General features: G+C 42.5%; 1 protein-coding gene across 6 annotated transcripts in view; it reads right to left on the bottom strand.

Annotated features, from left to right (window-relative positions):
- The window catches only part of CUEDC1 (CUE domain containing 1), a 124716-nt gene that overhangs the window by 40984 nt on the left and 66134 nt on the right, over positions 1-17598 (bottom strand). The window lies entirely within an intron of this gene.

Genomic DNA, 17598 nt, shown 5'->3' with positions numbered 1-17598 from the left:
GAGATCCTGATGTCAATTTCATTGAGAGTTAAGAGCCACTCAGCATCTTAGAGGGCTTAGCCTATACTTTGCAACTTCTACCCAAAAACTGAAAAGGGCTTGACAACTGACAAGCATTACATCTCAAGTATTTTGCATATGGGGAAACTGAGGCAAAAAGTTTAAGGGACTTGATATAGACTTGCTGTATGATCTTGGGCAGAGCCAGGAATGAAACCCAGCCCTTAGGTCTTCCATTTCCTTGCATTAGCCACTAGACCATATTTCTTTCCCCTTGTTCGTTCAAAGGCATTAAGTCAGGTAACTGTCAACGGAACCCAAGCCTACATGTTTGGTTGTTAACCTGTTGAACATGTAGCAGTTACTAAGAGGCCTGTCCTGCTTCACCATCTGATTATCTGACTCCAGAAAACAGCAAAGTACCATGGTGCATAATTGCAAGAGAGTGGAATTCCTTTGTCAGAGAAACCGTGGTAACCAGTGAGGAAACATACATTTTCAGTGTTACATTCTGGCCCCTGGCCCCCCTTCACACTTACATTTTATTTTAAACTACCAAGACAGTCGCTAAGGGAGATTGAGTGCAGTCCAGAAAACCTAATGTGCTGATTAGATAAAAATATGTATTACAGATGTTTTCAAAAGTAATGAATACTAAAGAGAAATAAAAGCAGTGGCGAGCCAGGATATCAGCTATGATGTAGTAACTATACAGAGCGCTACAAATACTTTGATCTCTCAAGTCAAATAACAACAAAATATCTCATTGGTGCTCCCACTTGCTAGGCTGATGGTATCATGTCAATTCACATTATAAACCAACACATCGTCATTATGCTTTCCTGATGCTGGTAAAAGAAGGGAAAAAGTAATAACAGAGTCTCTTTAAACCCACCTCAGAAAAAAACTGAATTGGCAGAAGTCTCTTCTTCATGAATTGATTACTAACCTCTGACCAGGGAACAACAGGAATCTAGCGATGACCCTAGTGACATTTGTGGTCAAACTGTGGGAATTCTGCAGGGGATCTTGTGTACTATTCTGATCACTCCATGAGATACAAAGAAGGCCATTGAAAACATGTTTCAGAGTAGCAGCCGTGTTAGTCTGTATTCGCAAAAAGAAAAGGAGGACTTGTGGCACCTTAGAGACTAACAAATTTATTTGAGCATAAGCTTTCGTGAACTTTCGATGAAGTGAGCTATAGCTCACGAAAGCTTATTCAAAAACATGGCAGCTTAGTATAAAGAACAGCTTTGTAAAGACAAAAATTTAGTCTTAGAACCTCAATATTCCAAACATTCTATAAAAAAGGGTGTCTTTTTTGGTTGCTTGCTTACTAGAACTCAGCGGTTGTCAATGGAATTCATCCTAGAAGACAAGTGAAATTTTAAGCACCTAGAACCACAAAAAGAAAGAGCAAGCGACCTCCATTGATTGGGTGTTAGTCTGCTCTTTGGACAACAAGGGAAATCGACAGCTTGCTTTATACTCCATGGCAAAATGCATATGAACATGTCACTTGAAGGTACATTCAGACCACAGTTGCCACTGCTGAGAATATAGTAAAATGCTTGCCATATAAGTGTCTTCATACACTGGGACAAATCCCATGTCCTTACTAAATCTCTGATCCCAACATTTGTGGTCACAGTCTGCCCACATGGAACAACTTGTAGGACTGAAACCTCAGGATTTACACATTCCTTACTAGGACACAACTCCCATTCACTTCAGTATTTAGCCCCCAGCTTAGGAAAGCATTCCTGTTCAGGATGGGAGCTTAAGCACATGTTTAAGTTCCAATGCAGTCAATGATACTGTAGCATATGCTTAAAGTGAAGCACCTTTTCTGAATTTTTTAAAAATTTTCTTTATGAGCTTGTTTCTGTAAAAAGGGGCCCAGTGATAAACTCTTTACTTTAAATAATGTATCTTAAACAAAGCCAGTTGATATTATCTGTCTTTGTCATATAGGGGCATCTAATTTAGTATCCTTTAAAAAAAACAATAAGTTATGAGGTTTAGCCTTGTTTAAAAGATGTTATGCCTGATGCAACTGTGAAAGGTCATTTAGTAAATAGAGGTAGGATAAAACAAACCCTACTCGCTACCCATCTAACCTGTATTATATTGCAGGGGGGAATTATTTGGGAGAACTTCTATGGCCTGTGCTATACAAGAGGTCAGCCTAGACAACAACAATGGTCCTTTCTGGCCCTAGAATCTAAGAATTGCTGCATGCCTAATACTATTGTGCTCAGATAAATTATTTACATTGTGCCAGAGGTCCCTACTCAGAGGTGCTTACAGTTTAATTTTACTTTAGATGGGTCTTCCCTTTCCATGTGTGGGTGAAATCTACCATGGTCATAGACCTAGCTCAAAAGTCCATGCACCCTTTTTTGATGGTTTAATTTGTGCATAACCCTTGCACTGGCCCTCTGCACAGGGGTGAATTTCACCCTCTGGGAGGGGCCTGAAAGCATCCTAGTACGTTGCTTTATATGTGAAGAACACAGACCCAATATTCCAAGTGCCCAAAGAGTCCATTGATTTCAGCTGGGTGCTCAGCACTACTCAAAATCAGGCCCCATGTCAGCAAGAGATCAAGTCAGCTTGTTCTAATATCAGTGATTCCTTTCCAAGGTAGCTGTTAGTCAACATGATAGGGAAGACTGGGACAATTCATCTAAATTATAGTGCATAGCGTGTCTAAGTGCAGTAACAGACTGAATAATTGAAAGCTTCTGGTCAGAAAATTTTAAAAATTAGGTATGTGCACAATATGCTATACGTCAACAAGGCTCCACAGCATGTCTTGGTTTAAACAACATTAAGGGATTGTGGTGTTCAGCTATTTCCAAAACCATGGATGACACAATACACTGTAGTTTGGAAAAAGTTTGCTCTGAAGTCTGTTTCAGTCTGTCAGTATGCCTTTGAAGAGAAGTATTAGACAGAGCAGAGATGATACATTTTGATCACAGATCTGTGCCTTTTCCCTCATGTGCTCCTAAGTTTACATATGTAAAGGAACACAATTTGCAGTGATGATAATCATGGTTGATTTACTGTAAATACATTAAAATATCTATCTTTATTAGCCCATGCACTTCAACAGTACCTGTTATCAGAGAATTTCAAACCACTTTACAGACATGGATTCATTTAAGCTCATAATAAACCCTCTATGAGGTAGATGCGATCTTTACCTTTATCAATAGTTATTTTGGGGTATTTCCTCATATTCTGTTTGTTGACACTTCTTTACAGCACTTGTTTGTTGACAGTCTTCTTTATATTTCTTGTTAAGGAGCAAGTACAGTAAAGGAATACTTGGAAATATTGAACACAAACCAGCTAGACTGGATGACAGGAATCAGAGACTGTTAGAATTACTGCACTACTGATAATTATTTTTGTAAAGTCAATGAAGCACTGGGTAGATGCCAGGAGGTTAGAGAAAGGCAAATGTTATGCTGATTTTCCAAACAGTAAAGATGAGTGCTCTTGTCCATTACCAGCCTGTCTAACTGCTTTCTCATGTAAAATAATGGAACGAATAAAAGAGAAAAAACACTCGCTGAACAGCTGGAAAACAACGCGCAATAAGCTGTATAGATTTTTACAGCTTCAATGGAAACATTCAGAAGCAGAAAGTGGACATTTTTAGGTACTCAGTGCTTCAGTCTGTGATGCAGGAAATCATATGGTGTGATATTATTTGGTCTAGTAGCTAGAGCTAGGTACTGAAAGTCAGAACTCCCGAGTTCTGTTCCACTGTCTCACCATGAACAAGTCATCTGGGTTGAAATTTTAAAATTCACTTTAGGGGATTTGGACACCCAAATCCCATTAAAATTAATCCCACTAATAAACCTCAGCCTTAGCTTCTCTATGCCTCAGGCTCCCCATTTGTAATGTCAGGATTGTAACACTTATCTACCTATTGTGCAGTCATTTGAGGACCTCAAAAATTCCTTACAAACTTTAATTATATCCCTATTTTACAGGCAGAGAAAGCAAGGCACCCAGGGGCTACATCACTAAAAGAGTCAGTGACAAAGATAGCAGTGGAACCCAGGAGTCTTGGCTCCCAGATACCTCAGTGCTAATCATTAGACAACACTGCCTCTAACACTCCCTTCCTCCCACAGATATGCCCTACTTGGCAGTAAAGAACCTGGCCTAGAGGTCACTTTATCCAGCCTGTTCAGCTGATTCAGGGAACAGTGAGGACAAATTATACATTACCTATGAGCCCTCCAGAGCCTTAGCATCGCAGAGAAGCTGCAGTTGGGGGATAGCTATATACCAGACTCATTAGTGAACAGTAGAGAGATATTAATCTAATGGCAAATTATACTCAATTATGGGATTGTCTAAAAGTGCTGGGGAACCAGTTTTTCAAGCTCGCCAAAGAACAAACAATTCTCCTGGGGCTGTTTGCATCCGACTCTAAGTGCCACTATGTGCTGACAAATGAGAGCTTCAGTAACGCAGAGCGAAAGCATCTGTGCCATCTGAAGTGGCGGGGAAGTGAGACAGCTCATTTTCACCATCTCTCAGCCTCCAGTCAAGCGGGCTTTTGAGTCTGCCAGGCAGAAAAGGCAGAGGGCACTCAGAGGAGAGGGAGATGAAACATACCAAACGCATTTGAGAAGAAATGGCATGCACATGCGCTAAGGGGGCGGGACACATCTCAGCTCATGTTCACAGCACAACAGGGTTGAATACCTGGACAGAATGGTACGAGAGAAAGCTGTGAAACATCGGAAAAAACATCTCTTCCCCCAAAATGGCACTTAATATAGCAAAACAAACTCATGGAAATGCCCTTGGATCAGGAGAGAAAATAAACCTGTGAGGGTTTTTCCGTAGGTTTCATCAAACTGGGGAAGTAGGGTACTATGAATGGACCCTGATTAGACTTAATGGGATAGAGAGTTTACCACTGGAATCAATGGGTTTATTCCAGGGATGAATTTAGCCCAACAATACTACTTTGTAGTTCCATAATGTATTTCATCCAGCTATCTCAGAGTGCTATCAGTTAACAGCGAGTGGGGTGGGGGGAGAGAAAACCTTTTGTAGTGATAAACACCCATTTTGTCATGGTCTGTGTGTATAAAAACATCTTCTGTATTCTCCACAGTATGCATCCGATGAAGTGAGCTGTAGCTCACGAAAGCTTATGCTCAAATAAATTGGTTAGTCTCTAAGGTGCCACAAGTACTCCTTTTCTTCTCATGAGGTACGTGTTCCTACAGCCATTCATAGGTGCGGAAACTGAGGCTAAGAGAGGTTAAGCAACTTGCCCACGGCCACATGGTGAGTCAGTGGCAGAGACAAGGGCCCTGACTCCAAGTCTTCTGCTCTAAACACTGGAGCAGCAACACAGAGCACGAGGAACAGAACAGTCACATCAAAGTGCACAGGGCAAAGGCAACAGACAATAGCCCCAAGCTTCAAAAGCCTCCACGTTAGCTTGCTCTCAACAAACTTCTCCTAACGTCCCACCCCGTGAGCCCTCACCCCACCCACTTTTGGTTGAGTAGGTGGATGCTCATCAAACTTTGTGTCCTACCATGAAGGGGACGTGCCGAGCTCCTGAGGGGATGGAAGCCTCTGCACACTAGTCTGCCAGCAAAACAAAGCCAAAAAAACCACACCACACCACACCACACCAAACCAGCCAGTGTTGCCCAAGGAGGAGCATATAAGGTCCCCACTCTCCTGCCCCACACCCCAGACAGCAGGGGAGGAGGACCCAAAGGAGCCTCACCCCTATTTAATACTAGCCTGTTTCTTCCCAAGCTAGAAATACCAGTATTGCCTCAAAAGCCAAGTAACCTTTAAATGCTTCATTTGCTTCTTAAGCCAATTTTTCCTTTCACGTACACATTGACTTCAGGGGAGTTAATCCCGATTTACACTGATCTCAGTGAGATCAGAGTCAAACCTCATGTTCCTAAACTATACATTAAGGGCAACATTCACCTAGGTACAGCAGACCAAGCGCAAGTCCCTGGACATCAGTGTGTATGCCTTTGGGGACTTCGGGAGGGGATGGGCAGCGAGCCTCCCAGAGGGCAGAATGCTCGTCAGCATCCACCCTCTCCATGGAAACTGTCAAATCTAAGTTATGTTTGCATTTAGACCAGGTGACATAAATAGCAGAGTCCTGGACCTTAATGAAGACGAGCACGGGGTGGCGGTTGGGCCAAGAAATCCACCCTTTGTGCAGCCTCCTTCATATAAGCATTGAAATTGTTGTATGCAAGATAGGTGTGGAGTAAGTAAGGATGGTGATTAGCTGAGTTACCTCTGTTATCACAATGGTCTAGGACTTTTGGTCTGGCAAAGATACAAGCCTTATTGGAGCTGTATATCACATGGGTGTAATTCATAAAGTCAAAACAGCTTAGAACTTAAAAACTGGGTAACAGACTGTGAATCCCAGTGATGACTGAACCTGGTGATATTCTGAATAAAAAGAGCTCTCAGCCATGCTTGCAGCTATTTCTATTGCTTCATACTGACTCAGCAGACATTCTAGAATGACACACAGAGTGGCAATCCTGGAATCCTATTATATAGATTACAGGAGGGGAGCATATAGTGCTCAGTGTGTGTGTACACATACACTCCCCTGAGTTCAGTCTCTGCTTCTGTCCACGACTGCTCAGAGCCTGCCTGTTTTCCATTTGCCCCTTGCTCTCAGGAAAGGATTATCCCATTATTTATCACCTCACATAATATCACATGACTCCAGAAGATAAAGCTTTCAGTAAAATGCCAAAATAGACACCTGCTGCCTTTTGCTTCCCCTGTACCTTGCTAGTCTCTAACTTGGCATTCTTCTTGTAGCTCCAGTTCTTGGAGCCAATTTAAAACCGGAAAGATTAAACTGTGTCAGTTTCTCTCCCTCCTGGTTGCAGAGCGCAGTTTGAAAGCATGATCCTCACAGCCTCAATAAATAAAGAATGCAAACGAAACAGAATACACATTTGATTTATTTATTTTTAAAACCCTCATGACTTCAGCCCATCTCATGATTTTCTGAATGCTTGGGGTTGGAACTACTAGATACCCAAAGCTACACAAGACAGGTCACAACCACACCAGCTCCTTCTAGCCCGAGCCCTACCTGTATAGAAAGCCTGCGGAGTGATATCACATTGATCAAAGTATCACATTGATCAAAGGAATACAGAAAATCACAATTCCTTCCAAACAGGTCCATTTATTTGTCACAGCACTTCATTCCACCCAAGGAAAGGGAAGGGGACTGGCAGATGGTTCGAGTAAAATCTCATTAGCTAATTCAATTGTTTTTGACACCCCTTGGAAGAGAATGGTTCATTACCATGCAAATGGAGAGTGCCCTCCATTCTCAAGCTTGTTGTCATATAGCACAACGAAATATTATGATCCCCAAGATTTATATTGCAAGTGCTGTTCAAACGCTGAGATCACAGTAGGGTTAGATCTTTCAAACATTTTCATGCACTTTGTTCTAGGGGGTCATTTTAATACTCTGGGAGCAAGGGAGAGAGGATAGCATCTCTCTGTATTAACAAGATAAAACCTACTATCCTTTCCTGAGCACTTCATTGGTTTTAAAACCCAACAGGCAAATTGTTCTAGCAAGCAGACAATGCATGATCTCTGGTTCAGGAATAGGGCTAAGGATCATGACACAACCCAGCACATTTTGTTTGCCCTTCTTGCTGTTGTGAGACCAAATTCACTACCACAGGTTGACAAGATGTTGCTACTGCCTTCCTACATGGAACTGGTATTGACGTGGAACCCGGAAGTAAGTTATTGTTATATCACAACACAGGAAAGAAACTCTCTCTTTTAATAGCTGCATATTCAAACCAAGCACAAAGTCAACACAATCATTTTCTAATGCTGTTATTCTACAATCAAACCAACTGCATAATACCCACAGGAGTTCTAGCTGCAATAATAAATAATAATAATTTTCTCTTGTATAAGAACTTTCATGTGAAAATCCGGGGCGGGGGGGGGGAGGGATGTAAAGAAGTTATTCTAGAAAATGCCCAAACACAGATCTGCCTGATAGACTGACAGGCTGCTTGGGAGGCATGAGGTTCTGCTTGTGTCAAAGAGCGTGTGCTTGCATCTAGCTCACAAAGACTACAGTTTTAATCCTCTGTCTGGATATTTATGTGGCTCTGTTGCTGGATTATCCAAATGTCTTCCAAGCACATCCGGGCCGCATAAGGGTGCTGCGAGGATGACCACATTAAGGATTGTGAGGTACTTAGATACTATGGTAATGGGGGACCTTCAGATAGATAGTATTTAAAAACAGAACTAACAACAATATCATTTATCATAATGTATATACACACACACCCCTCTACGTATACCAGTGTGTATATAATATACATGTGGGAGTAGAACTTACTAAAGTCAAAGAAATACAAATAAGTTTTGCATTTAATTCTATGAGTGCTTCATTCTGTGCCTGTTCTTATCTCTTGTGGGAGCGAGTTCACAGTCTAGGTCCAGCTGCTCTGAAAGTTCTTGCTCCAGAATTTCTAAGTCTCCCCCTTTTGGTAGGGCAACTTCACTGTTCTAGGGGAATGCAGCTGTCATGGCAGGTCATGGATGGACGGGAGTTCTCTGATACTGCTAGACCCAGTGCCAGAAAGGGCTATACCATACCAAAACAGAGACTTTAATTTGGATTCTGCATTGAATGGAGAGCCAGTGCAGCGAGCTGAGTGCCAAGGCGATATGTTTCTGGAGACCTGTAGTGCTAAAAACAGGCTGCTGAGTTTCTGTACCAGTTGGGGCTTTTTCAGGTTGTGTGAGTTCATTCCTATCAGATATAAGCTTCTTCTAACTCTACATAACACCTACAGATATTTGCAAGACATCCCTTAGTCTTTACATTTGCCTGTAAAATTAATTTTAACAACAGTACACGCTGTGAGGCAAATCCACCAATATCAGCAGGAAGAAAAAGTATTTTTTTAAATCTCCAGGTGTTTTATGTTCTGCTGATGAAATTAAACTGAGCCTTAAAAAAGAAAAAAGTAACAGACACACACACAATAATTGCTTTTTCACTGTAAAAAAAAGGGCTGACTTATTTCATCCAAGCCCAGGCTTGGAGTTGTGTTATGTATGTGTAATCAGAGGGAGAATACAGCAGCAACAATCTGGCTCAAGCAGCCTTCAGTGTCACTTTTTGATACCATTGGACAAGATGAGGAGAGCTCAGTTTCACACATTGAACTATAGCAACGTAGCTAGTTGATCTCCAAAATATTATCTCATGATAAACTGACCTTAGGCGACTTCTGTTGCACAAGAATAAATTGGCATGTGGCTGCCTGTTTGAATTCATTAAGATTTAAATGGTTGCCATGTTTTCTTCCAGGACTATTACCAGATAATAATAATTATACAGATGGGCCCAAAAGCCTGGCTTGGCAGGTACTGTTTTAAAATGGTTTACAAGGTGTGAAAAACACAATATTGTAACCTTGTGTAAGTTCACCATGAACACTTCCATCTCTCCCCTACTCCTAACATTAGCAGATGCTGATCATACGTGCAATCGCATTCCTAAGTGCTGGCACTCTTACAAATTTAAATCTAATAACTAACAACATTCAGTTCAATTCTGCTCGTTAAGGTAAAGCAGAACCACTAGTTATTGGTACCTGTCTTTCCATTGGGCAACTGCTGAAATACCTGCTCGTTTGGCAGCCATACAAATTAAGCATTGTGACACAATTATCAGCAATCAAATCTTAGATTTATACCTCTCTTTCCATCCCAAAGGCACACAACACGTTTACAAAATACAGCTCCTATGTGTAAGAATTGCTCTCTTTGATGAAATGCAGCCATGTCCATAGTGAAAAGTGGCAGATGTTGATGTTAGAACAAAGAATTCCGCATTGTGTTGAAACTCTATGGCCTGACCCAAAACCACTGAAATCAAAGGGAGTTTTATGGCAAGCAGAATGCAATCACACCAGCTGGAATTGGCTGGCCACTGTGACTAATTCCCATACCCTCCATGGAAAGAACTGTAGCATCTTCAATGACGAGAAGTGGTTAAGACTGTGGTCTTAATTCTCATAGGAAAAAGAAGCACTGCACCCCCAAGCACCAGGATAAGGCATTGCTTCAGTACTGTCCCAGGAAGACGAGGGTCATGTACCAAACCTACAACTGAGAGATAAAAATCAGACTACCCATGTGTCCCTGTCCATTTGGTTGGCCTAACATCTCCATTTCCCTTTCAATCTCATTCCAATGTCAGCAGGAATGTCCCCATAATTTGAAGATCAACATAATCTGAAGATTCCAACAACCCTCTGAAGTATTTTAATAACCATTTTACAAATCGGTGAACCACAGCTCAGAGAAGTTAAGCAGTTTGCGGGATGTCACACAGGAAGACACAGCTGTAAATGGAACACAGAAGTCCGGATTCTAGTCTCTGGTCCTGACTCACAGAGGCCATATTTACTGGTTCTCTCAGTCTCCAGTCACATTCTTCCTTAGAGAGGGGACACCATGTGTTGGCAGTAACAACTGGCACTCCACAGAGATGTTGGCAAAAACACAACCGAGTTGGAGATAATTTGTTAAACTGAAAAGGTAGAGTTTACCAAGAAAGCCCAGGGGCGCGGGAAGAGGGGGAATACCTTTATCTTCATCTGAGATTAATAAAAGCATATTAGACAAATATGTTTGGGTTTCCATTTTTTCCCCCCTGCTCTCAGCAGATTTGGTGAGCCCAGATCTCTGTGTCTGCCAGTGCTATGCAGCATGTTTCACATCTGGCAAAAGAAACCCAGGCTGCTAGGCTGGCCAAACAGGATATTCTAAACAGCAATTAATGAAAGGTTTACACAGCCAAGGTCCCTTTCTACCCTACAGAGGAGGTGTCTGGAAGTCGTCTCTGCTAGCTTCATTGACAAAGTCCATTTGTACAGGACCTACCACAATGGTCCATGATTGGAGCTATTCTTTACTCCTGTTAGTCCTGAAGAGCCAACATAGCTAAAGGAGAATGAGCTGGATTCTCCCACTTTGTGCATTTTCAATAACACTGACAGTTACTTTCTGACTGCAGACTCTTCACTACTGAGATGGAAGAGGGAAGAGCCCAAGAACAGTTGGATGTTTTTAGAAAGAATGCCTAGTGTTGACACAGAAATAGGCTAGATCTTCACTGTTTCATAATAACCAGGCTAAAGGCCCATGCATCAGCAGATGTATCATTCTAACACAGCTGAACTGCGACCATTTTTCTCAGTCCACATACAGATGTGGCTGTTTTTGCCATTCATATGGGGCCTTTCAAGACATCATCCTTGGTCCTGATTGGCCATTGAAAAGCACTCATCTCTAGGCCGCTGTTTGGCCTTCCACACAGCCGATATTTCAGTTGTCTTGAATGGATTTCCTAACAGCTTGAAGCTGCTGGAAAACACACCCCACTTCTGAAGGAAACTTAGATACAGGTCAGAATTTTCAAAATCAGCCTCCTTCCTCTCATGTTTTGGTTTCAAAATTCTGATACATTGATTATGGATCTGGGAGGGTGGAGGAGTTTGTGATAAATCAGGAAGATGAACAAGGTGAGAGACCTCATGGAAACAAAAGCAAAGCAATGGTATTTCTCAAATGGAAGTAAGCAGTACATTCCAACTCCCTCAACCTCCCCATGCACCACCTCCTTTCCTTTCACTTGAAGGAGAACATGATTTGTTCCCTCAGTTTTACCCAGTATGTGGGTGCATCCTGTTTCAAGGTTTTGTAAGGGAAGAGGCGTCACGAAGCAGGGCGAGACGTCGTTCCAAGCACTTGCTCAGGCCCCGCTGGGTACGTGAGGGAAAAGCAGCACTGGGGTCCTGAAAACAAGCTTTGCAAGGCTTTGCAATAGGCATTATTGGCAGAGCAGCCCATGTTTAAGAGAGCCACACCAGTGTGACAGCCATTATGCTCACACACCCAACCCATTTTACTAAGAACAGGGGGCAGGGACATAGGCTAAGATCACATTGGTGATATCTATTTTACTGATTTATGGATCTAGCGCCCTATTCTGCACTCCTGTGAAACGGGGAGAAAGGATCTTTCATTTTTACCTCGTGAACCCTCACCAGAGGAAAGCAGAAGGAACCTCAAAGCACGGCAGATGGAACAGCAAAGGGCTCTCTCCTACTAATGTCTTGCAGAGCAAATATTGGATTGTAGAGTCCTGGTGCAGGACTCAAACCCACAGCATTCTGAAATGGAGCCAAGAGTGAGACTGACTAAACCATAAAGAAGCCCTTAATTACCAACACTAAATGGAGGACAGATAAAACTTCCTTGGTTTGAAGGCACATGTTCTCCACATACATGTTGTTATTTGAGTTGTGTAATTACACTGCAGAGTTGTGAACTTATCCAGTGTGTGAGAGTCACGTTGACTCTACATAGCTGATCTTTATCTGTGGGAGATGAGGACAGTTAATACCTCCTAGGATTAGATCTTCAACACCTGACTACATTTGAAGGAGGAGGCTGACCCTGGAACTTCCAGTTGTCCATTTAAGGATAAATTACAATTCCATAAAGAACAAAAAAGGACAGAGCCAATATTTCATATGCTAGCTCCAGACGAGGGTAAATGTGATTAACTATCAGAAGGGCCTCAGAAGTTACCTCTTGGTGAACTGGAAATTTGTGTGAAGAAAGGAAGAGGCTAACACAATGCTTAAAGCCTCCAAGTTGTGCATACATGAATGACCTCATTCTCCAAAATCAAGATTTTAGATGTCCAGAATGCCATACGTAAGCAGTTAATGATCTTGTCTGGTTTGCTAAGATGGTAATTTCACCCTGGAAAAACAGTCACTCAGCTCGTGGGGACAGAGTGTGGTAGCCTAGCTGAAGCAAGGGAACAGCTGTAACAGAGGTGTGACCAATTGTTTACAGGCCTCCAAACACAGGGAAAAGACTTGGCTTTAAGGGCAAATAAGAACATTCCAGTCCCAAGCATCCGCTGCAGCTCAGACAACAGATGGAATCGCTTACACTCAGCGAAATGAGGCCAGCCTTTTTCCCTCTTGTACTGCCATACTATATTTGTAAGTTATCTCCGCAAATATGTTCCAACAGCAACTGTGCTATTTACAAATGTAATGGGTTAGTTACTGGGACAACATCCATTTCATCAGCCTTATCCAGGTACACATAGACTTTCTATGTTCTGTGGTGCATTATATATCATCCACAAGCTTTGCGAGTTACACTGGTAACCCAAAGTAGTTTATCTTTTCTCTGTAGGAACTGAGGGTACTTCCAGGATCAGACCCTTACTGCTACACCGGCATACTCTAAGAGCTGATACAACGTCAATGGAAAGAGCCTTGTTGACTTGAACGGGTTTTGGATCAGGCCCATCGCCAATATCTTTCAATTTATTACAACTGCTCTTCTTATGAGATGTTGGGATATATTTTTTGCAGGAAAGCCAGGGAAATTCTCTCCTTACGCCCCACCCCACCCCAATATACTATTTCTGGCACAGCTCAGCAACATTCAATAACTTCCCAACCAAGGAATACATTTTTTTCTCCTCCTCTAGGTGTTTTTGGCATGATCATTTGTAAAGTCTTTAAAACACGTTAGATATCCACTGTGGTATACAACTCTATGTTAAATGCTACTTATTTCTCTAGTGAAGACAGGCTATTTGACTCAGTCAGCAGCTTTGAGACTTGTCTGTGGCTTCCCATGTGAAACGTGAAATTTTACGGACAGGAATTTCCTAAATAAGTCACAGGGGAGTCTGTTCCATCGGTAACATAATGCACTCTTCTCCAGCTATAAAAGGAACATGTAGCCTGCTTATCTTTGCATCTAAGGCCCTGAATCAATGACCCAGCAGCTCTGAGTTTTCATTAATGTGTATTTAACCATCATGTTCTCTTGTGTTCTTTATAATAATGTAATAGTGCTTTGCACTTATGGCACTGTAGGATTTCAAAGCATTTTCTGCAAACATTAATTTAGCCTCCTTTAGAGGTAGATGTTATCTGCATTTTACAGATAGAGAGAGGTGAAATGGTATGTCATCAAGGTCACATAGCAAGTCAGAAACACAGCCCGCACTGAATTCCAGTCCCATGCTCTAACCATTAAACTACACTGCTTCCCAATAGGAAGGAGAAGTGCAAGTCACACGTACGCCTCATTTAATGCTTTAAAAAAATTCTCTCTCCTCCCTCCAGTCCTGACTCCTTCAGCAATTAAAAGGGAATGAAAGACAGATCATCACATCCCAACGTTTAAAGGGTGGGAGAACACAAGAGCCATTTTAATTATAGCATCTGAGACGTACGAAGCTGCTTACACAGATGTCTGCAAACGTAAATTTGTCTGGTGCAGACTAGGATACGGCTACCCTCTGACACATTAAGTAGTTAAGGGGATAAGTAATAACAGGCTTCCCAAACACATTATACTCCTCCAGTGTAGGAGCTGAAACAGATTCTCTTTGCAATGACAGCAAGAAGACAGGTTTTTTCCCTGCAAAGGGGGAGACATACCCATAATGTGCAACATTTAACAGTCTTTCAGCAGCCTGCTTTGGAGTAATCTGCCTAGTTTGGACCTCTGAGGACAGGGAATTGTTAGGATTTGATTTGATCCCATCTAATAAGAAGTGTACAAGCCAGGTAGCATCTTATTAGATTTTGTAAGAAGTGCAAAAAACGTGCATTAGCATAACATTGAGGCTACAATTTTAACCACACAATCGTCAGAAAATACAAGAGTTCAGGTTTCTGGAGTAACCCCATCCCCAGCTGCACCCCTCAAAACCGTTTTGTAGTTGCCTGGCTCTGCACTAAACACAGTTATGATTAGCTGTACACAAAGAGGCATCATCTGGAATGACTCTTGTTTCAGATCAAAGAACAACCAGCCACGACAGAACAAAAGTAAAGTCTCCAGGAGAGAGGACACAGCACATGTCCTTCCTGCACTGAAGTAAACACAAAATGGCTCCCTGAGATTTACACAGAGAAAAAAACCAGGCGTAACAGTTCCATAACTAAATTTTCTCTATACAAAGATCCACTTACTATAATCCTTGGCTCACCTGCTGAAGTGAGCCATGTTAACCTGTTGAGGAGTTCTCCTCTGCAGCCTGAAAGAGGATGCAGATTCCCCCTGCCCACAGAGTCCTCCTACTGCTGCTTTGTCATCCACCAGTCTCTCTGGGGCATCAGACACCAGCAGCTTTTAAACTGCTTTTGACCCTCACCTGCCCCCTGAAGTGGTGGAATTCAGACCTTACGACCCAACACTCTCTGCAGTCACCATACAATTAAATAAAGTCAGCACAGAACAGAGGCCCTCCATAAATGGTACAGAGCCCTAACAGCACCAGGAGCACAGTAAGCTCGGTTGTTTCTATCTCAGCAAGTGACAATATGGTTGATTACCACTTGTGGACCTTGACAGGGCTCTCACCACAGGGAATATCATCAGGGCGACTGGTACTATGGGACATTCCATTCTTGCTCCACTCAGCAGCACAGCAGATACAAGCTTTCCACACACTATGGAAAACGTAGGAATGGTCATATGAAAGGAGGGAGGAGCCATGGCCAAAAGCAACTTTACAGAGCGGAGGATAGAAAAGACAGGGGAAGTAAATGCTGAGAGACAACTCTGCCTAGATGTTCTCTGAACCCTATTGGAAGGCTCAACAGCACACTGTCATTGGCAGAGAAGCAAGGAAGCCAGTCATAATGCTAGGAGGGTGGGGGTAGTCCAGAACCATGTAGATGTATGGCTTGAGTGTATACGCCCTTAGAAGATTATGGTTCTATTTTATTCTATATGGGTTCTTATACTGTCCTCATCACCAGGATATCTGAACACCTTGCATAAGCAACATGACTAACATCTGTTGCATGTGATTTGTTCTCTCTCTCCCCCCACGGGGAGAACTGTGTGTGTGCAGTGTAGTGTTTTGTTTTGGGTGTGTCCTGTTTGTGTGTTACAAAAGCTCAGTCAGAGACATTCACCTTGCACCTGGAGCAGAAGATGGGGAACTTTGTAAGTAATTGGGGGAGTTTGTTCCACAGTGCCAGACCTGCCCTCGAGTAAGCTGTGTCTCCTGCACAGATGAGTTTTACCCTTCTGGTAGAAAGTTACATGGTGCTGGAGGAGTGGAGCTGCTGACCTCTGTCCTTATTCCGGCGCTTTAGGCAGTCTTTTAGATACCTTCAGTGGCCTGGGCCCAGAGTAAGGACCAAGTGCATGAACTTGATTCAGTATTCTATGGGAAGCCAGGGTAGAGAGCAGAAGGCAGGACTGATGGGTTTGCGACAGCCCATATTGCTGGGTTCCGTACAACCTGAAGTTTCCTAAGGGCAGATGGCTTCATGCCCAAGTATAGTGCATTGCGGGAGATGACAAGGCATGTATAACTAATGCCAAGTCATTGTTAACTACGATGGGATGGAGTTCCCTAACCAACTGGGGATGGCAAAAAGCAGTACTTGTGGGTGCTGCTATTAAGAGATTAGTTTCAGCAAGGAATCCAGGAGCAATCCTAAACCATATACTGAACTGACCAACTATGGGTGCCTTCAACCAAAGGAGACTGCACCATGGCTGAAAACTCTTCGAAGTTCTTTCCTCTGCCCACCAGCATTGCCTCTGTCTTGCTGGCTGAAGATGAACCTGAGCTGTTCTTCATCCATGGGCTGATCTCACAAGCACTAGGCCACTTTGGTGGCAGTGGAATAGTTGTATGTAGTAAAGGATAGAGCTGTATGTCACCTGCATACTGCTGGTGCTTGAATCTATGTCCTCTGACTAGTCATCTAGTGGCTGCATGTAGATGTTGAATAGGACCAAAGAAAGAATCAATCCTCAGTATGTCTGCAGTCCTTATTTCCGGATGCATGGGCTACAGGTCATGCCCACTGCCACCTTTGACAAGCTGCCTGTGCTGCATAAAGGTTGGGATGGTGTTACTGAGACACGTCTGAAGATGTGCTTTCAAGGACCCTTTGCAGGGTAGGAGAACATATGGCCGGTATGGAGTGCTCACACACAGCATTTAGGAAACATTCAGTTCTCCTAGCAACAATGAGCTTCTAGCCCCATTTACATTCCATTTCATTCTAGGACCAAAAAGCAAGGTCTAACTGATCCCATGTTTATATATCCAGTCAGGCAGGGGCACAGAGGAACGTGCATAATGATGGATGGACAGGGCCAGAAGCAAAGGAGTTGTTAACTAAGGCCTCAATCCTACAAAGATTTATGCCTGTGAATGCATAATTCAGGATCAGGGCCTAATTGTATATCCCTTGTCTTTGTGGCAGTCTGAAAAGCAACCAAGGAAGAAAAGCCCAGAATACAAGAATATTTTAAAGAGACACTGGTCAATTAAAAATATTTGCCTAATCTATGGAAAAAAAAATTTTAATGAAACCATATGACTAATTTTTTTTTCACCATTTGTTTCTTTTCTGTATCCCTTTCACTTATGACAATGAAGACTGTCTGGTCTGC

This window comes from Caretta caretta, chromosome 17 (assembly GCF_965140235.1).
Source record: "Caretta caretta isolate rCarCar2 chromosome 17, rCarCar1.hap1, whole genome shotgun sequence".
In the NCBI taxonomy this organism is placed as follows: Eukaryota; Metazoa; Chordata; order Testudines; family Cheloniidae; genus Caretta; species Caretta caretta.
This window is presented reverse-complemented; position numbering and strand designations above follow the sequence as displayed.